The 5110-nt window shown below is 41.4% G+C and overlaps 1 long non-coding RNA gene across 1 annotated transcript; it reads right to left on the bottom strand.

Moving 5' to 3' along the window:
• Positions 1-202: 202 nt before the first annotated feature.
• Positions 203-4799, bottom strand: LOC119476188. The gene is made up of 5 exons (XR_005203967.1): positions 4698-4799; positions 4009-4224; positions 1786-1908; positions 1403-1554; positions 203-538 (listed from the first exon to the last, which is right to left on the bottom strand). It is a non-coding gene; the product is annotated as an uncharacterized LOC119476188 (long non-coding RNA).
• Between the last annotated feature and the right edge of the window lie 311 nt (positions 4800-5110).

Raw genomic sequence — 5110 nt, 5'->3', positions numbered from 1 at the left:
ATACATTACCTTAATCTTTTAAATGTGAGTAAAGGCATAAATGACTTCTGACTGGATTATTGAAGGTCAAAATGCCACTGTATAACTTTCTATAATGTCTTAATATTTTCTAATGAATCTTGCCAGTTGATGATTAGCTCTGATGTGCCTGTTTTACAAAAAGATTGGTTTTATTCATATGAAATAACTTGCTGATATCACATTATATATAATACTTTCTTTATTGAACTCATGCTCATTAACAGATGTACTAACAGATACATAAGACAAAATAAAAATAATTGCATATACATTTCATAATGCCAGAGTTTATGTCATATACATCATATTGTATTAATTTAATCATTTAAAAGTGGCTTTTTTGTTTTTTATATTGGCTATGATGGTGCTATATTGTTTGAATTCATTAGTAAAATGCAGGAAAGTTGGCTTGGTTCCTTGGTGCGTTATTTAAAGTGCTTGCTATATTGAACAGTGTAACCACCTGGGGGTAAAAACTGTCTTTGAGGCGGCTGGTCCGAGCTCTGCAGGCGTTTTCCTGAGGAAAGAAATGAGAACAGACCATGAGCTCGGTGGCTGGTGTCACTGTGGTGTCATCAGCAAATTTCACAATTCTGTTATTATATGTGGAAACACAGTCATATGTGAATAAACTGTAGAGTAAGGGACTAAAGCAACAACCCTGAGATCTGCCTGTCAGAAAGTCACATACAGATGGAATTACAAAGACCAAGGTCCTTAAAGGGATAGTTTGGGTGTTATGAAGCGTGGTTGTATGAGGTCCTTATCGATAGTCAGTGTATTACCTACAGTAGATGACGGTCGGCACGCCTCCAGCTTGGAGAAACAGACAGGAGTACTGACACTGGAGCAAAGAAATACAGTGCTGTGGACGGGAACGGCAGAAAAACGTATTTTTGCCACCTAAAAATATAAAATAATATCAATATCTGTTTAAGTGTACACTATATTTAGAATATTTTCACCGCTTTATCTTGCCGACAGCCCTCTGACGGGTAACTGAACTTAAACTTATCTATGCTCTCTCTAAAGCCAGCGAATGACAAAAACAGTATAGATATGTTTTACTTTCATTTCTATTCACCGTCAGAAAGGAGAAGGAAAGACGGCAAGATATAATAGTGAAAATATTCTAAATTTAGCATACAGTTAAACGGATATTTTTGGTGGCTAAAATAGTTTTTCTGCCATCCTCGTCCACAGCACTGTATTGCTCTAGTGCTCCTGTCTGTTTCTTGATGCTGCAGGCGTGCCAACCGTCATCCACTGGTAATACATTGACTATGGATAAGTACCTCATACAAACCCACTTCAAAATACTCAAACTATCCCTTTAAGCTTTAACACCAATTTAGATGGTACAATGGTATTAAATACAGACCTGTAGTAGACATCTTGTAGGTCTGGTAGTGGCTGGGGAGTTTCCATTTGAAGAAGAAGAAGTTGAGGTTACAACCTCAATGATGAGGTTTCTTGTCGGCAGCTCCCACTCGACCCACAACTTCATGAGGTCACGCAGCACCTTCGGTGACTCTATGGAAGAGAAAATGATGTGCATGTGACACCTAAAATACATTTCATTAAATCGCATACACCATGCATAGATTTATATCTGTACCCCAAATTGTGTGCATCTTATTTAGCATCAGAACTGCTGTGCTACACTTGCTCCTTTTGTCCATTCTTAGCAGTCCTAGTACCCAACCAACTAGGTGCAAAGTGAGATGAGAAATGCAATACAAGAGAAAATAAGAGGAGCGTTACCTTCCATTATGATTTCCTGAAAGACCCAGTGATGGAAGTGACTTTCTCCAATGGAACCGGGTGGTCTTCGTCCTCATCGCTGTCACATTTGGGTTGTGTACGGTGAATGTTCTGGATCACGGTCTACAGGGAAGATTTAAACTTTTGTTATATACTGCAGAATGATTTTAAAAAAACAGCAATAACATATCAGGGCTACATAGGGGCATATTTGACCACAAATCTGGTAACTGCGACTAAAATCTGTGAAGTGCGACTAAACATTTTCATTGGTCACACGGGTGCTCCTGACATTTAGCAGGTCGGTCTCTGTGTATGTATGTGAGAAACCGCACCCCGTACTCCTCCTGGACGGACATCACAACCATAAACATACCGGTAATTCAAAATGAAGAGCACTATTGATAGTTTTTTTTTCGTCAAGAAAAATGCTGCAGTGCCCGTTACATCTGTCCCTGAACTGCCCAGACCGACTTCAACGGCGGACGTAACCTTTCCACCACCTGTCTCCCAGATCCAGAAAAATTGTCACTGTTGGGCTTCAGACTAAGACAATTACAGAGACAAGGAGCGCCGCCGTGCTCGCAGTGACTGTGCGTCTTTGAGAGAGACAGAGACGGGGGAAGAGACGGTGGACAAATGCAATGTTTCGGTAAGATAATAATAATTGAATGTCAACGTTGTGAATGAAGCTTCAAACTATTCAGCAGCCCTACAAGCCACACAACACTATTTTGAATTTGACAGACGCCGGATTCGGACCAATTGTAATTTCACATTTTAATAAATAGAGCACTACATTTGAAGACATCATGATCATGTTATAATTTACCATCGCTCACTACTCATTTTTACTGAGCAGAGCTTGAACGCACCAGCAGCTTTTCAGCTTCGTGCTGTCTGCAGACAAGGTGGTAACTGATTATCCTGAGCAGCATCATAGGAATCAATTACAATAAAAGTGTCTGATTAAGTTAGTTGTTCCAAATATTTTTAAGGTTGTTCCTCCACAGCTTATTTTGGACTTGCAGTTGTGACAAATTGCAGCTTTATGTCGCCTTCACTAACGCTGAAGAACTTCCACACCGACGACACTGAAAACCGTCTTGATTTAAGCAGCAGTTTTCTATGAGCGGAGCACGTATTATAAACGTCACTATCGCAGTCGATTATGTTCATTCAATTTTGGGAAGCCAAACTCATAATTAAAATGTTATTAATTGTGCAGCCCTACAACCAGCCTATTATTTTATTATATTATAATTAACATTATTACAATATTAATATTATATTATATTTAATTTTTAGAATGCTTCTTCATTTAACTTATTTTCAGGCGTATGTAAAATCTAGGCTACTGGCTATTTAAAACATTATGTCCGGTAGTTGTTCCAGAATTTTGGAATATTAGCGGCCATGTTGGCTGTCAAAAAAAGTCCAGCGTAAACCCTGTGTGAGATGACAAAACACATGTAGCGTTGTGGTGCATTGGTGTACGACATGCCAACTTTTAAAGGGACTGTTTGTAACTTTCTAAGCGTATAAATGTACCGGGTCGGGACACATGTGCGCGCTCGCGTGTGTGCGCTCGCGTGTTGCCGGCATCCCTGCTCCTCTGCCTGCTTGCCTTCACTCGGACAGCGCGCGCGTTCTCGCGTACTCCCTCCACCTCTAGACGTGAACGCGCGCTCATTCCACACTGCAGAAGAGTTAGTTTAGCTCTGAGAATATCTAGTGAATGTTCAGTGGACGTTTGTGCAGAAATAAATGCTGCAGCTCCTCCAGACCAACAGAGGTTTCCCGTGTCTTGGGAAGTGACGGGGCTCTTCAGAGAGAAACGTTATCGTCTCGTTACCGACCGGGTGCCGGTGTGTCCCCTGCTCACTCCGGCTGCGGGCGGAGAGAGATGAGTTTCTCACTGCAGAGCCCCGCTGCCTCAGCCTGCGCTGAGGCAGGAGAAGCAAACACAGTATCAGCATTGATTCATGGAGAGTCCTTCGTCTGGTCAGCTAACATTACTGCCTAGCAGCTGAAATATAGAGTGATATTGTGGTTTTAGCTGACGTGTGTCGCCTCACTGTTTTGAGCGATGTTCGTTCATGTCTGTTTAGAGCGAGCAAGCGCGAGCCCGACGCTGACTTTCGTTGATTTCACGGCCAAAGGTGTCGCTGTTAAGAAGCATTTCTGAAAGTTACAAATAGTCCCTTTAACTACGTTACTCACCAAACCAATTGTTTCACGATGGTCAGTATCAGGACAGTCCTGCAGGGTCAGAGCTGATGCTGCAGTGTCTGTGCTCCCACCAGTCAGCTGAGTCACCGCATTATCTGAGTCCTGAGTCCGGCCATCTCAAACAGGTTGCTCTCCCGCAGCACAGCAGCTGCAGAGGGAACCTGATGTTCTTTTTCCCCTTCAAAGGGGTTGTAAGAGCTGCTGAGCCTTAATAAAAAAAGGAGAAAATGTATTAAACACCATGTAATGACATCACATCAATGTAGGTCAAGCAATAATGAGCAATCTGTTTCAAAACATGCATGAGTACAGTAACTTTCACAAGTATAATTTTTTGTCTGCCACTCAGAAATTGTATTTGCCACCTTTGAAATCGATGCACTAAATGAAGGAATAACATTTTAGATCTGATCTAATCTCTCAAACTAGCACGACATAGGCACCAGTGGATTCCTTAGGTTTTCTAGTGTCAAATGATATCAGTACCTTCACTCTAGCTTTACTAACTAACTGAACCTGCTGCAGCCTCTGAAAGACAGTAAAGTCGGTCGGGTCTCAGAGGGTTAACAGCACATAATGATACTCTAATTAGGCGTGGCACTCTTTACACAAGTTCTTCAGCTCACTCAGAACATGTTTTTACCTTCTCTCTTTTACCTGAATTAGTCAAAACTTCTTACCTGTCCCTACATGGGCTTGCATGAGATGGGAGGACATCGAGTGGGTACGATACAAGACAGTTTGGGCAAACCTGCAAAAAAACAAATGTCAATACTTTTAAAACAGATATTTTCCTTGAGTCCTGCAGACTTAGTCACTTGACATCAAAATTAAATCTGCCTTCTATTTTGTTGGAGGACATGAATTGACTGTATGTAAGACATCCAAACCAACCTGCGCCTGCAACTGAGCTGCTTCTATTGCTGTGATATAAATAAACATGTATGCCATGAAATCACATTTGAAGCTAGCCAACCATTCATCTATATGGTATAATCTGAAATTAATGCACGTTTCCCTGAGGCTTCCTTGACCGAGCTGAGACCTTAAACAACCTGAGATGGTGAAGACTTCAGCCCAAGTAACAACTTAA

The sequence above is a fragment of the Sebastes umbrosus genome, chromosome 17 (genome assembly GCF_015220745.1).
Source record: "Sebastes umbrosus isolate fSebUmb1 chromosome 17, fSebUmb1.pri, whole genome shotgun sequence".
In the NCBI taxonomy this organism is placed as follows: domain Eukaryota; kingdom Metazoa; phylum Chordata; class Actinopteri; order Perciformes; family Sebastidae; genus Sebastes; species Sebastes umbrosus.
The sequence above is the reverse complement of the archived record's forward strand: the minus strand, read 5'-3'. Positions and strand labels throughout refer to the sequence as shown.